Raw genomic sequence first — 16,318 nt, forward strand, 5'->3', positions numbered from 1 at the left:
ACATCTGCCTGCTGCATTATCCCACTTTCCCAGGATGTTTTTTTAGCATAAAAGTTTCTTCCGAGTTTCCACTTTTCATTTATTGGTGTGTTCAAAGCTGCTTCTGTTATGAAAGAGCTTAACATCTTGTGTCTGAAACCTGATTTGGATTATCCAAAAGAAAACTATCTAACTTTTCTGTCACATTTGCAGAATTAGGTACTGTAACATCACTAAAAGTAATGACTGATGTTATCAATCATTAATCTGGGAACAAAAACCCCCAGGCGCTTGGTGCCATGTCTGCAACATCTTCCCTTTATACATGTCCTTACAGGAAAGCTGCTTTGGATGTGCTGTGTGAAAAGATGTCAGGGACAAGGGTGCCAGACCGAAGGAATGCACACCAGTGCCTCTGCAGTAGTGAAGGATGGGGTAGGCATTTTTTTAATCCACTGGTCCAAGAGCATTAAACTTTAGACACTGACATCTTCTGAAATTGCTTTAATATTAACGGACTCTAAAAGAACATGATTTCTCCTGCTGCTTGATTTTTATTTTTATTTTTATTTTTCCCAAGAATGTCTCTCTGCTTTGAAGTCTAAGTTATTTCCATTTCCTGGAAATTATTCTATCTATTCCTTTCATGAATGACGTTCTTAATCCTCAACCAATATAGAAATGCATAAGAACTTCAAAACACAATCATTGGTGCTTTAGTCTTGTGTGTCTTCATTCTCTATGAGCAATTTAATGGTTCTTATTTCATCTGTTGATTTCCATCTCTGTTTGCTGTAAGCTTTTTGCCACAGAGAGCCTCTCAGTGTAATCAATGTTTCATATACAGTAGTTGTGCAGGATAATTAAATAAAAACTCTATTTTAAACCATTTTAAATCAGTCAGACGTTCAGAAATGACAGTCGTTGCATTGTAAAACCAGTGAACAAACCCTTTCAAATACTTAAATCAATTTCAACTTCATTTCATCTTAATCTTCAGAAAGCAATTCCTGCAAATGTCAATACTGCCCTAATAGATTAGGTGACAATATCTTCGGATGTGTTAGCTTCAGAGATACACTGGTATTAGGCCAATTAAATGAATATAATTGTAACTTTTCTATGCATCATAGAAACATATTTCTGTCATGGTGCTTGAGATAAGTCAGGTGTTTGGCATGTGTTTTCTGCTGTAGTTAATGATTAGTACTAGCATAACTGGATTGCTCCTATTTATTATGTATTAGAGATGCATTGTAGCTACTACAGTTTTTTTATCAGCTAACAGCCAGTGATGTCATATGGCCATACAGCATAAATATTTGTATGATTGGGGATATGATTTTTTGTTCATCTGCTTGGGCTTCTTTTGTTACTATTTGGCTTGCTGTTTTGGATATTTTTTTTACTTGTTGCTATTGGTTTTTGTTCTTCAATTGGAGCCTAGTTTGGACCTGTGTTGTCCAAATGCATGGGCAGATGTAATCTTTTTACTACAATAAAAGAGAGATTAAAAGGAAATGATGTAACAAGAAGTTAGAGATGGACCAAATCACCAGCATGACAAAAACCATGCTGCTGAATCTCATTTAGAAGTCATATGCAATTTGCAAAATTGTTTATTTTTCTTGCTTGAGTCTGCTGTTACCAGTCTATGAACATCAAATACATATTTCAGCACACATATTCCCAAAGAGGCTTGCAATAAAGCAACTGCTAATGTATGTTCCCAAATGATATTTGCTTAGATGCCGCTAGTCATCTACAATCCTGAGTATAGAAGTAAATATCAGTCTTGGTGGTTGTCTGGTAATATCAGTCGTCTTATTCACGTATATAAGTTTTCTGTTGGTAACAAATGCCACCATAAATAAAGATCAATGGTTGCCATTGCTGTAAGCAGGTAGCTACTTACTTGTCTAGGTCTGAGAACTCTCATGATTTGAAATCATTGAAAAATCAAAATCTGAATCACTAAAATCAGGCAAAAATAAATAGTATTTGTATCTTGTTTAAAAAAAAAAAAAAAAAAAAACTGCAGCTGACAGAGATGGTTAATTGACTTGTAGGTTGTTCCACAAAATACTAGTGATGCCTTCCACTGAAACACGGCTGAAGCTGTAATGTGCTTTTAATAAGACTCAGAGTTCTTACATCTAAAATTTCATATCCAGATCATATGTTATAATTTGCCTTTCTCAGGTAAAATTACAGCTGTGGTAGGGGATGGAACATCTGTTTCAGGGCCTATTCAGAATGTCTGGTAGGGTGAGCAGCTCTTAGCTCAGATTGCTGCCTCTGCATCTGCAGACAGTGTTGCGGAAAGACAATATTAGAAATAACTGAGAAACCAAGATTCACTTATGGCACAAAATTGTCCATATAAACAGATCTGAGAATGACTAACCCAGCTGGTAACTGGTACAAAGGCCAACTGTCTGTATATAAGCAGATGAGAGCAAGAAGGTAATGGTAATTTAACTGTGTCTTGGTATCTTTAAAACAAAAGGGAACACACAAAAATAGGGAAAAAGACAGATACCTCTCAGTTTGTATCAATTAAATCAGTGCTGAGTGCATTGAAATTTAGTAAGGGTAAAGAAAAAGAGTTTCCATAAATACATTTGATGAAAAAAAGAACAGGCTCTCAATTAATGGGAGAGAGAAAATAGGAAGAAGCCAGAGAGGAAGCATTCAGTGTCTTCTTTCTGTTTATAAAAAAGGTTAGTAGTGACCAGATACTTACGAGTCTAATGAGGTTTTAAGAAAGATCCAAAACAGATATATCAAGAAGTAATACTATCAAACTGATTTGATTTTCTTCTTTGACAGAAAGCTTGCTAGCTCTGCGAGTATACTGCACTGGAAATTTAGATAAAGCTTACTGTCCTGTCCATTGATGTGTTCATAAGCAGTAAGGTGGAGAGAGTGCCTCTAAGGTATAGTGATACAGTCAATTTGGAAACTGTTATTGAACAGCAATAATGGACAGTATGTCTTTCCAGTTTCTGGAAGGGTCTTGTGGCATTTTCCATTTTGAGATATTTTCCCTTTTCCTTTCTTCCCTTTATCTTTTACCAGCAGTAAAAATAAATAAATACTTGTGGTTTAGAAGTACACTTTTTTAAATCTAATTTGCTCGCTAGTGAGTTAAATTCCCCTTGGGTTGGAGACACACAGTACAGTGCTTGAGATGTACAGAAAAATGTTCAAGGTTTTCTTCCATTAACTTGCGCAGTTAGTGGAGGAAAAAAAAGTCTATATATTAAACTCGTGCTTAATAAATATAGCATGAATAGCTTTGTTTTTCTTTATGTAGTTCAAGTAAGCAGATTAGAGGAGGCCAGATCAGTAGGAAAAGTGGGTTGCTGTTTGTACTTTCAACAGAATGGTTTGAAGGGAAGGTGAAGCAAATCTGAAAGAGGCTTGAGGTCTCCTACTAACCTACACATCGCTCAGTAAATGAATTCTCATGCAGAAACATTCTTGTTGCATGATTTGTATTAGTATTCTTGTCCGAATCCGTAACTGCTGATTAATGAAGATTAACGTGCGTATGGCCATGAGTAAGCTTTTCATTTTGTTATTTTTGAGCTTCTCATCTTTGTGATTAATAATTTGTCAAAAGGCTTGAATTCTAGACTCAGAATACTAAATACATTAGTAATTAGAGCTCTGCAAAATAGCACTGTAAACAGAATACCCAATTACCTTTCATATATGCTATAAAATATAAAGACCTTCAGTAGGAGGAGGACCAAAGTGATGCAAAACAGAGGGAAACAGAAATGCTTGTGCCTAGAGGCTGACACCTGACAGTAGAATGGGGTCTGTCTCTGGCCCCTACCTCACCAGAGACATGGCCTATGGATAAGCATGTGGGAAAGGCATGCTGTTTGGGGAACGTAAGCCATGTGTTTTCAGGTGCAGAGCCTCCAGTACAGAATGGAAAGAGTGAGAATGGAGACTGGGAGCTAGGAAACGAGTGAGAAAGACAAGGGGAATTATACTAAAGTCTGTAGGTGAGTGGGCAAAGATATTTACTACTTCCAGACCCAAACTGTGCATTGAATTTCCATATTCTCTCACATTAAAGGAATGACCTATAAGAGAAACAAGTATTTAAATAATGTACAGCATGGTACATATTGGAGAACAGTTTTATTTTTTTTACTGTAATTGGCAAGGGTGGTTTAAGCCTTTCAGTCAATGCCAAGGATAAAGTTTGGGTTTAGGGAGGAATAGTCTCTCTCCGATAAAATGACAGAGTATCTACTCTGTACTCATGATTCACAAGCAGGATCTGCTCCACAAAGATGATAAACCTTACATAAGCAGTTTGTGACTCAAACTTGCTTTCTCTCCCATTGTCAGGGGAATAGCACTGTGTGGCGTTTGAGAGAAATCCAATTGACTCAGAAGTTTTGAATGTTCTGATAATCATAATAATTCATTTAGGCATAGAATAGCCATTAGCAATATCAAATTTTTTTCTTTGATGTTGTGAAGTGACAATTCTTAGAATCTAAACTTGTGTGGTGCATAGGCCTGTGATCATAAATAACCATGAGACCATCATCATAAACCGCCTTGGCTGCTGAGATGGAAACAGGAGATTTAAATGTAAACAGTTGATTAGTTCTAAATCGGTGCTGTTGAGCTGTTCTTTACATTTTGGAACATACTTTTTTATTCAAGAAAATACAGAAGTTGTGCCCTTACAGTTGCATCATGAATTCAGAAAAATCTGTGGAAAGAAAATAGAAATGCTTTTTCCTGAGGCTGATGTATGAATATCTCACTCAATGGAAATTCTGAGAGGAAATACACTCATATTGTCAGTAATTTTATTTTTGAGAAATTTGTTACAAATTCTCTCACTAAAATGTGATTTATGCTGTTCCTGTCATCCATTAGAATCATGCGTTTTGAATGAAAATGAATTCACTAAATAAATGGTAATTTCTTTGTAAAAAGGCATCTTGGGAGCAATCACATTCTATCAAGATTTCTAAACCAATGTTAGCATCCACTGCTACTTACGGGAGCTTTTTCTTTTCTTTTAAGTATTTATTAAGCAAACAGTTGTGAAACTATTACAAAAAAGATCATGGAGGCAGTGTAAATGGAATGGTCTTCATTTGTAGCTGTAACAGTTAAGGTAAGCATTGGAGAATTGTTCCTGCTCTTATTTTCATTTATTCTGGTTGATTGTGTAGGAAGATATAGGAAGATATGTTTTGTTCTTTTAAAGTGGCAGTTGTTTTCATAGTCAACCCAAACAATTTTATGGCCTGCGGAAATGGCCAAGATAAACAAACACTGCTCATATGTCAACTGCTTCTTCTTGTGGGCTGCTATTTCAGAGGTGAGCTCTCAGCTAGGATGTATGCAAACTAAGGAAAATCATTAGTTGTTATTTTAAGATGCAGTGGACAGCTGACACTGGGAGAACCTCTTTTGGACTTCAGCTAAATAAGTAGTTCAGCCTGTATGCCATTTTCTATTTCTTTTTTATTATTATTATTTTTAACTTGTTTTATTTTTCAGTGAAAGAAATCACAGCTGATGTTTGGTATCTTGATTAGTACTTTTCTTGTCAGAATAATTGTCACATTCAGGGTAGACTGGACATTTTACTGAACTACCCTTGCTGCAGAAAAAAATAAAACAGATGCTGATTTGGTTCCGTGCAGTGAATATCTTTTGCTTAGACTTCTCCAGAGTGCTAACAAATGTCTTTTCCCTGATTTTTGCAGAAGATCCTGCAGTGCTGATCATTTTCCCAGTCTCTAGGGAAGCAACTGCAATGTGCCAACACACTGTGAGTATCAAAGCTGGCATGGAGTGCCTGCCCTCCTGCTGAGAGACCCTCATAAAAATAAGGTGAGTTCAGTAAAATTACCCAGCAGGCCTTGGTGAAAATGAGCAGAGGAGACCAACTGTTAATATGATGATGTCAAGCTCATTGTTCTACAAAAATGTAGTTGCTGGTACTGCAATCAAGGAAAAACAGCAAGGAAATCTGGGAGAAAAGCTGTTTTTCCATTTACTTCAACCGTTCTGCCTAGACTAGAAAAATAAAAGCAAACAAAAGCAGTTAGTTTAACCCTTGCAAATGCCTGCATGTAACTGAAAAACCTGATGTTTCTTTCAGGGTTTTAATCTTTGCACTTCGTTCTGGTGATGCAGCCACTGTAGGCTTTGGACACTGCAATCAAATGTGATTTCATGCAGTTCTGGTTGTGAGTAGCCCGGATTTCATGGCAAAAAGATGAGATCTTATGGACAGGAGCAAGATACCTAAGCCACTCCAAAAGTAATGCCTCCTACTTATTTATCTGGAAGCTGCAACAGATACAAGGAGTGTAATAATGCTGGTTTATAGAGTAAATTCTCAACACATTGCTTTGAGGCACAGTCAGTCGATGTTGCTTTTTGCTCCAGAGGAGCTACTTTAATTAGAATGTTATCCATAATCAGCAAGTCCTTTCAAAGCTTGGATCAATGGAGGTTCTCCATTCCTATCTTTTTGAGCCAAAGGAAGGAATGACAAGAGATAATAAAAAATCACAGTAGATGTTCTTATCGGCTGGTTCAATCAGGTATCTACTTATCATTCTACTTCATTAGAAAAGAAAAACCACACTTTTTTAATCTTCTGACCTTGAAAGGCAGAGAACCTGGCCTGTTGTGTGACAGGCTCAAAAGATAACCTTCTTTTCCCTTCTTTTCCTTTTCTGAATGAAAGGATACATGTTTCTGCAGTGGTAAAATAAGTGTTGGGTTTTTTTTGTTGTTGTTTTTTGTGAGGGTTTGTTTGTTTGTTTTTAAGTTAAACAATATGGAAGAGCTTTGGTAATATCCATTAGAGGATGTAGGGCTTTTTTAAACTGACATAGTAGTGAACCAAGAATATGCCCTCTTTTATTCCCTAAGTACCAACAAAATTGCATGAATCTACTGGTCCTTCTTTCAGTCTTCAGCGCTCTAAGAGATTTAACCTGTTGTGTAACAAAAGGGTGCATAAAAAAAAACACTTAAAATAAGCTTTATAAACTTAATGTGCAGGATGGGTATACATAATATATCAATAAGAATGCTGTAGGTTTCAAGGATAAAATTACTGTGAAATTTAGAAACTATGACAGATATTTGCCCTGGAGGCAGTGGAGGGGTACTGCTGGTAGCAGGGAAGCTATTGCACTCTGCAAAAAACTTGAAGTACGTAAATCTATTGTTTGGTTATGTGGAAAGAATAGTTTATAGAAAATTGGAAGGAAAAGATTTCAAATAAATCCTTTTCTTTGTCCCTTGAGCTATACCAAAATTCCAGATTACATTTTGACCTTATCTACTTGCGTTCATTTTGTTTTACTTTTCTGTGTAATTGAGGTGATAACCTCAACTCTAAATACCCCATGCATTTCCATCTTTTCAATTTCCTCTCTCTCTTTCCATACCTTGGTTACAGAAGGGTTGTGTGGCAGTGTAATTCTAATTCTACTGTGCTCCAACTGACCTCAGATCTGGGATAGCTGTGCGACTTTATAGTATTTTCTTTGCTGCAAATAAATGCTGCTTGGAAAGCTCCCTTCATGATTCAGTATTATAGAAGTAACCATCTTTAATTCGCAGAGTATTTTGCAAGGACTTAGTGATCTATTTGCCAGTTTGACTCTTGGGAATCATAAGTGAAGGGAACAAGAAAGTAGAACTGTACCTGGGGAGAGGTTGGAAGAAACACTGGAAAGAAAAAGACAAGGAATGTTGCCATTGTTGGTACAACAGGGGGATGAAAAAAAAAAAAAAAAGAAAAAAAAAAAAAGATGGTCTAAATACTACATTAGCTACTACAAGATTTGCTTTAAATATTATCTGGAGAAGCAAATTATTTTTTAATAGCCACAGCTGACTCAAAATGATGTTCTGTGCCCAAAGTAATTTCTTTTAATGTTTATAGCATGTAAACCCTTAGAGTCTGTTGTAATCGTTAATTCTGTATTTCTGTCTGTTAAAGGATGAGTAGTTTGGGGATCAATTTTACAGCACCTAGCTAGAAATTAAGTACAAATTTCCATTTGTGAAAAATCTATCTCATTTGTTAAAATATTCTATGAAATCATGAACCCTCTCAGTTAAAAATACATTAAAAAACATTCCATAGATGGAACTTTTGCTTCCAGACTTTCTCTAAGAAATAAACCAAAAAATCATGGAAGTAGATGCTGATAATTCCCTATGTTTACATTCCCTACGTATAAATATATATAAATATATTTTGGGAAATGAAATTAAGCTAGATGAACTTGATTCCTCCTTCTTTCAAAATACCTTCACATAAAGGAAGGCTGAAATAGACATATAATAGCAGAAGAAATTTTAAACTATGAACACAAATCAAATTGCTTGGAAAAGGCTTTTCTCTTTTGTGTATTACTTTTTAAAATGACAAGCAGACCAGGAAAATGAGTTGATCTTTTCAGCTTCACACAAATTTTAAGATTCTTCTTTTCATTCTATAGTAATTCATTGATGTTTCTCCAGTTAATGTTTAGGACATGAAGGCTTTATTTGGTGTCGTGCTTGTTTAGTTGAGAAGAAGTATCACTGATCATCCAAGAATAGCTTTAAATGGAATCCAGCTTGCAGCTGGAAAATGGGTCTTGAAACAATTAAGTTAGAGTTATAGTTGCAGAATTTAAAGAAAGAGAAGCAAAGTGGGAAAAAACAAATAATGATTATTGGATGGAATTTTATTGACTTCCAGCTATAGTCTTCACATTGTTTGAAAATCTTTTAAGTTGTTCAGAAAACACCATTCCTGTAACTTAGTGTGAAGGAACAATGCACATGTATTAATTCTGTCTCACAGAATAAGACTTAGAAACTGACTTGTGAAAACCTATAGCCTTTTCTGTGTTTTAAATGCTATTTCTTCCAGACTAAGTCAATTTGTGTTTTTTAGCCTGAAAAGTTCTTTCCATGGCTGAATGAAAAAACAGTCGTGGAGAAATTAGATAAGTCATTGTTCCACACCAGAGTAATTTTCTTTCTCTCTTTGTCCTTGCTGGTGCTGAGTTTTGGGTTGTTTTTCTATTTTTCTTTCTTTTTTTTTTTTCTTTTCTTTTTTTTTTTTTTTTTTTTTTTCCCTTTGCAAGTCTCTCAAGGTTTTTCAATTACTTTGAGGTCAAAACTTTGGATCATGAAATGAAAAGCATTGTAATGTATTGCTGCAAATGTCACTGCTGGGTAAACATGTGGTCTTTCTGTTGCTACTAACTGACAGCTGGTGTGACAGTATTTTTCTATTTATATCTCTTAGAAAACTTGCTTCACAAAATATGTTTTCTTTTCCATGAAAAACATTTCAGGCTTAATGTGAACACTTGCACGTTTTCTGGCCTCTGTTCTTGGAGCACCTCCTACTTCAGGCTTTGTTTAGAAGCCAGAAATGTTGTCAGTGCAACTGCTTCAGCTGCTAATTTTCAATGACAAAGTCTTCAATTTTCCTTTTGGATTCTTTTCAAATTTACTCAAACTTTTATGAGTTGGTCTACTAGTCACTACTGAGGAGGTGATAGAAAATCAGTGCTTTGTACTTTTCTAGGAGTAGGGAGATAAGGTGGAGATATTCCCAGGTCTAAAACATCTCAATGACAGACGTACCCCTGGCTCAGTCTTTCTGGGGTAAATACCTTCTGCAGAATCCTGCTTCTGTTTGCTCAAGTTACATAAACTCGCAGATAAGTTTGGGTACCTAATTGCTTTCTGCTTATGGGATCAATGCTAGTTTAAGAAGTATCCTGTGTCCCACACGAAAGTACTGTTTTGAATTACTCATTTGAAACATTTTCAGGGAACATTTTATTTGATCACTGAATGTCTAGTCACCAGAAGGTTTATAAATCTCTGAGAGGCTCTCAGTCTTTTCAGAGGTATAATTGCAGATGAGTCCATCTGTTCTCTTTTCATCTCTGTCTTCCATGTTTATCTACCTTTCTGATGTTTGTTCTGATATATCTGGTGTTTAGGTGTATGGAAGGCAAAGGAACTTAGCAGCTGCTGAAAAGATGCTAGTGCTTGATATTGTCAGATCTGAAGAAAACAGTAGATTTTGAAACCTGACAAATACATTGTAATAAATAAGTGAATGACTTCAAATTCAGAGTTTGTGAACAGAAAATGATGACACACTGTAAATGCAATTTAATATACAGAGCTGAATTCCTATGCCATTTCCTGGAAGGGTAATGTATGTATTTCAAAACATCTTAATATTGTGTATGATTCTTCGATCTCAGCAGTAGTGCTATGTTTTGTTTTTTTTCACTTGAAAACCAGCAGAAAGAGGATAGAATTTTCTTGTTACTTAGGTTTTTCATAATATTTTATGTGGGATGTTGGCAGCTGCCTTCCTGAGGTGACAGTTTGTTAGCTATTAAATATGTGCAATTTGTTTATCATTCATATTAGTTGTAACTATTCATGACGCAGTTTGGAAATCTTCAATCCCTGTTACAGGAAGGATGTTCTGTGAAAAGTAGGACTGAATTACAAGACTAAAGATACCTCTTGTATGACCCAAAACTGTTCTCCTGGTACCTGGAGGACCTTGTTATTGGGAGTCTGTTTCCACTCTGTGTGGTTCTGCAACTCAGTACGTATATAAAATATAAAATCAGATTAATTAAAACACTAATAAGAAACCTTTACAAGGTGTCTGTCTCCTCAAGGAGTGACTGAAATAGAGTTGCAAACCAAATTTCACATGGATTTTGTTTTTTTTATGAACAGTTTCCTGTTTCGACACAATATTACTGTACCATACCGCATGTTCACTAATTGCTTCTAATGGCATGTAACTGCACCAATAGGTTTTTGTTTGTCTATTTTTAATAATAGGTTGAGTGATGGTTGTATTCCCAAACATAATTCTCTCCCACTTCTTTATCAAGGAATGATGATAAAATGTATGTGATGTTTTTAATTGATGATCTTTTTTGTTTTTAGGGTTGGCTTATTAGCTGAAGACAGTGTTGATGAGTGTAATATGTTAGAGTGATTTCTTCTTTATAAAGATATTTGACATACTTTATAGAGTGTTTGCCCCATTCATAGCCTAGCATTCTCTAACAATGACTTTATTAAATCTGTGCTTGTTAGGAGCCAGATTGAGGCTTTCACATGTGTTTTATGTTGTTGGGACACAAAATAAGGAATATGAATTAATTTGACAAGGCCTCCTGTTTTTCTGTCATGTGGTGGAGTAAAAATTAAATAATAGTCTCTTTCTAATGGAATGAGAGATTATTATCAACATGCAAAGGGGATATCTAAAATAATAGGACCTGAATTGCTTCTATAATGCATCACTGATTACAGTTAAAATCTAAATGTTTATCTTTCTCTCTGAGAATGTTAAATGGACTTAGAAAGTGATCGGAACTAGACTGAAATGTAGTGGATATATATTTCTAACAAAAGACTTTTAAGACACACTTACAAAAAAAAGACTTTTTTTTCCATTAAAATGATTCATTCTACATTAACAGATAATAGAGGTGTCATTTCATTGACATCTTCTACATTTGTGCATAATGAAAATCTGACTGTGCAGTTTCAACCTCCTGAAAACGGGCCTAATGGACACCATTTGATTAAATGGGCCTTGAAACTCTGTCAGTTGCAGACCCTTGGAAATCTGCAGAGGAATAAAAAGCACTTTTTTTGTTGTTCTTTTTTTTTTTCTCTATAAAAGCTTGGAGTTTGTCAATCAGTCAAAGTCAAGATGTTACCTTGCAGAATTTGTGGCTGTCAGTTCTAGTGCTCTCCACTGGAGGACAGCCTGTCATAACACTGTGCTCCCTGAGCTGGAAGCAGAGCTGGAAGGAATCTGTTCTAATATTCCCCCCAGGGAGGAGAAGACAAGGTTACCGTTCCTGAAAGAATGCTCTGAAATATGGGCCAGAAACATTATAGGCCTATCTGGGGTTTTCCGTGAAGTCAAAACAAATGCCTTATCCAGCTTTATTTCTTTTCCATGATACTGGGAGATGGAAAATATCAGTAAAAAGAAAGAAAAAAAAAGAATCACCGCACCAAGTCCAGGAGAGTAAAACATCTGTGCAGGTTTTGGATTTATTCAGAGGCTGTTGAGTTGGCTGATCAATACAGTTCTGAGGTAGAAAAGTTCTTTTTTGCTGGGACTACAAGGAGGCCAGAGGTAATTGAGAAAGAATTGAACAGAGGTGTGGCTAAATACATTGCATGAAATCTGTTGTGCCCTTCCTCAGGGTCCAGGTTCAGCCCTGATCTGTAGGAAACACATTCACTCAGCTTTACGAATTCAGGTAGATTCCAAGGATATCACTGTTTACTGCCTTGCAGTGCTTGCTTTTGTCATCAGTTGAACCATGATTCCCTGTACAGAATTCAGTCAGTCACTGTCCCAGTCCTGCAGTACTGGACAGAATCTTCTTTCCAGCCTGTTGAGAGATGGTGTCTTCTAATTCATTTGTGATTTTTGTTTATTTGAGGGGGTTCTTTGTAAAGAATAACTTTCAGCATGCCTGGCTATACCTTCAAGCAGTTATATTCATCAAACAACTTGCCTTAGCCATCTCTTTACTCAGCTTCTGCTTTTGTTTTCCTGCAGACTGATAACTCATGTTCCAATTTAGAACGTGTCTTAGGGGTGTGTTCAGCATTGCATCCTCAATAGATTAAAGATGGTATAGTGGTTGGATTTTAGAGATCAGAATACTTGAGTTCAAATCTTAATGCAGATTTCCTCTCTGACCTTAAATAGATCACACATAATCTTAGGTTCCATTTCCTTGCCTGCAAGATGGAGGTGACTAGTGCTTTCCGCTTGACAAGCTAGAAATGTAAAGATTGTGAGGTATTTCTGTAATGAAACCCATGAGTATACATGTACTCACACCTATTCACAGCCTAATGAACAGGGAAATGCAGATGGACTGTGCTTTCTCAGTCAGCTCTGCAAATATAGCTTTAAAAGCAACGTAATAGATTTGTCTTTCTAAACACCCTTCCAAGTACCTCAGAATATATTCATTCTCTTTTTACTCTGTGACAGCTAAAGATAAAATCTTAGTGCTCCTTGTGCAGACAAAGCAAGTTTTCGTATATTTTATGAAAGAAGCATTTGTCAAATCTGGCCTAAAATTTAAATTATTAAGCAAATGCCTGACAGGTAAGGGGGAGAGGTCCAGCAAATGAATCTTGAGGAGCTAAAGTTCACATTTTGTAATATAAGGTAAATGCTTGAGTGGTTTCATTTTATCCTACTTCTATAAACAGGGATTTATTGTTCTTTCCTTGCTTCTCCTTGTCAATGACAAGTAAAGAGTTGAAAGATTAAAATGTATCTTAAGAGCCTCAGTTCAGTAGAAAATTACACTTCAAGGCAATGGGAGACCACTAAATTCTTTTCAATCATGTTTTTTTATTCTACGATTATTCAGTATCACACACACAGTAATTGTATGTTTGGGGTGAGGGAAAACAGTCCTAAAATTAAAATTAATAATTTAAAGTGGGAAAGAAAAAAAAAAAAAAAAAGGTCAAATTTCATAATCCATACTGTCTTGACAGTATGTTCTTTAGGTTCTCAAAAATTTCTGTGGTTACCAACACCATTTTTTATCAGTACATCCCAGCTTCATGAAATGCATTTGGCTGAGTATGGAATGACATGGGCACTAGCTGTAAAATACTGATTTTTCTCACATCTTAGAGTAACTAGGCTCTGTACTCTGACATGCTGGATGTTCCCTAGCCCTATGTCAGGGAAGAATTTTGGGGGTGCTGCAAATATTCTATTTATCAAATTTAGAGATTTCTAAGACTACATTTTCTTCATTTTACCATTATTATGAAAGCTTATACAGTTAAAGAGACTTGAAAAGCATCAATGGTCTCCATTGTTCCACGGATGCATTAGCATTCAGTACAGTTCATCATCCCCCAAAATGTTCAAGTAATGTGTTAGATGTTTCTCAAAAGAAAGTACATTATTGTATTTTATTATTTTCATGTGCTGCTAGGAGTGCTTCTGAACTACTGAACTAAATCACAAAAAATTTCATTGCTCCTCTCAAAATATGATGGAAATGACATGGAATTTCTTTTTCAGGTTGATCCTTCCAGTGAATTATGATCTTTTTTTAATTGGCTTGGATTTCAGCTGCTTTATAATATACAGAGGAGATTGTTATTAGGAATGTTTAAGGGAGGCGTTTGTATTTTTGACAGTCAGTGGTGTTAAAAGCCTTTGTTAGTCATAAGAGTAATTCTATCAGTTGACATCAAAAGCCAAAATCTTTTTGCCTTATTTGCATGAGCAGTCCATTTTTGAAGCTAGCATGAATATTGTTATGAAAACGCAAGCATAGTCTTTCCAGTCTTTTTTCTTTGCAGGTCAAGCAAGTGAAAAAATAATACCACAATAGACACAATGTATACAAAATGTCCTTCTTCAGTAAAGTTGCTATGTAGAAATGTTAATCTTTCACACTATTACTGCAGCAATTATCCTACAGTATGACCAGTGAAAAAAGGCCACAGTGGAGGTCACCAATTTGGAGTCAGAGGTAATCAGCATCTGTAGCTGTGCCAAAAACCAGTCCGAGGTAGGTTCAGTCTCAAGAGACAAGATAATCTACAGGGTTTCTTTTTGTCTCTGTCAATTTAAGCACTTCTGTTTGTGTCTATATATTGCTATGTGATTCAGTCTTACTGTATATATATATGTCCCTGTACATAGGTTTCATAATGAAACACTTTAAATGGTACCCAGAAATATGCAGTAAAATCCTGTTGTCAATGAATACAATAAAAAAAAATTGTATTTATTTCAGGAGAAGAACTAGTTTAAAAAACTAATTACTAGTTCTGAAAATTAGTGGATGTCTTTCTAGCTTCCAGTTTCTCTTCTTCATTCTACTAAGCCTACTTTGTATGATATTATTTTAAGAAAATCTGTAATATCAAACTGATATATAATCTCGTTTATGTTGTTATCTTAAACTATACTTTGTATTAAAATCTGCTAGCTGCTTTGTTGCTCTACTTGGTTACACAGGCAGTCTTTACAATTTGCCATTTTCAGTTTGTTTTGCATGCAGTGATGTCTGAGTACACTCAGTGTTCAAATCTGCCTTTAAATAAATAAATAAGTAAAAATAAAGCTCAATGGGTACTGTTAGAATGCTCAGCATCACAGAATTACTTGCTAGTATGTTCCCAAAGCACTGAAAATCCATTGTTTGAATGTGGGATATTTTATATTTTGGTGCTCTTGAAAAAAAGAACAAAACTGCCGCAAGAAAATGACAGGGGTAATCCTAATGAGTTGTGAGGATATTCTGTAAGGTCCTCATAGGTACTAGAAACTCAGAATGAAAGGAAATATAGTCTTCTGAGCATTTTTGTTTTATTCTGCCCCATTAGGGTTGCTATCTTCTAGAATAATAAGAAAACTTCCCTGGAAAGCCATGGTTTTTTACAGTAAGAGGTGTTTTTCTACTTCTTTTAAAAAGCCAGGCTTTTCTACTGCCCTGGATAAACTGATGGCTTGGTCTTTTGAGCATGAACCTGGAGCTGTGATTTGTTTCTGATGAGTGCTTCTCTTAAACTTCAGGACTTACATTTTTCTTTTGCTTTTTGGCAGCTTCTCCCATTTACTGCTTTTTTTTTAAATACTTTAATGCACGAAGTCAGTGGAAAACAAAGAAATGCTGGAAATGTTACCAGTGTTGTCGGTCTCTCTTTGGAGAACTATATAAGCATAGCTTTTAAATTTAATGCTGTATTTCTGCCGAATGTCATATTGTCTGACTTTCTCCAGTTAACTCTGCCCAAGTATGGAAGATTGAGACAAATATTCTTCTCATCCAGACCAGGTGGCTGAGAGTGATGCAAGTAGCACTGATAGATCTAAAATCCCCGGGAACGTTACCTGTGCAAATGAAAGTAATAGACATGTGCAGCTACCTAGTAGCACCTGTTGGAATACAAACAACGTATGTCAGACTACAAATCAGAGGAGGCAGATCTCACTTTAAGGTCTGTGCAAGATAAACTGATATGCGATCTAAGACATATATTGTGCTTCATAGTATGTGGTGGTCTGTCATAGAGTTGATGAAGGGTTTTGCATTGAATGGGGGCCATCTTACAATGGTGCACAACTATAAAAAACAGAAAGTAATTTTATTTGCCTTCCTAATCATTGCACAATGATTGTGGAACCTTGCCATTTGAAACATTCCTATACAGTGTTTAATTTTAATGTTCTCAGACTAAATTTAAG

The 16,318-nt window shown here is 35.7% G+C and overlaps 2 long non-coding RNA genes across 24 annotated transcripts in view; both read left to right on the top strand.

Moving 5' to 3' along the window:
• The first annotated feature begins 319 nt into the window (after positions 1-319).
• On the top strand, positions 320-9,061 carry LOC107318093. Its single transcript, XR_004308453.1, has 3 exons — positions 320-414; positions 5,047-5,140; positions 5,739-9,061. It is a non-coding gene; the product is annotated as an uncharacterized LOC107318093 (long non-coding RNA).
• A 78-nt stretch (positions 9,062-9,139) lies between these two features.
• LOC107318096 overlaps positions 9,140-16,318 on the top strand; it is a 93,729-nt gene continuing 86,550 nt past the window's right edge. For 22 of the 23 annotated variants that reach the window (XR_004308378.1, XR_004308370.1, XR_004308371.1 and 19 more), the window contains exons 1-2: positions 9,140-14,636; positions 15,904-16,071. This is a non-coding gene — a long non-coding RNA (uncharacterized LOC107318096). Of the gene's footprint in view, positions 14,637-14,988; positions 15,514-15,903; positions 16,072-16,318 lie in introns of those variants that run through there. The other variant, XR_004308373.1, reaches the window with a different exon arrangement.

The sequence above is a fragment of the Coturnix japonica genome, chromosome 9 (genome assembly GCF_001577835.2).
Source record: "Coturnix japonica isolate 7356 chromosome 9, Coturnix japonica 2.1, whole genome shotgun sequence".
Taxonomy (NCBI): domain Eukaryota; kingdom Metazoa; phylum Chordata; class Aves; order Galliformes; family Phasianidae; genus Coturnix; species Coturnix japonica.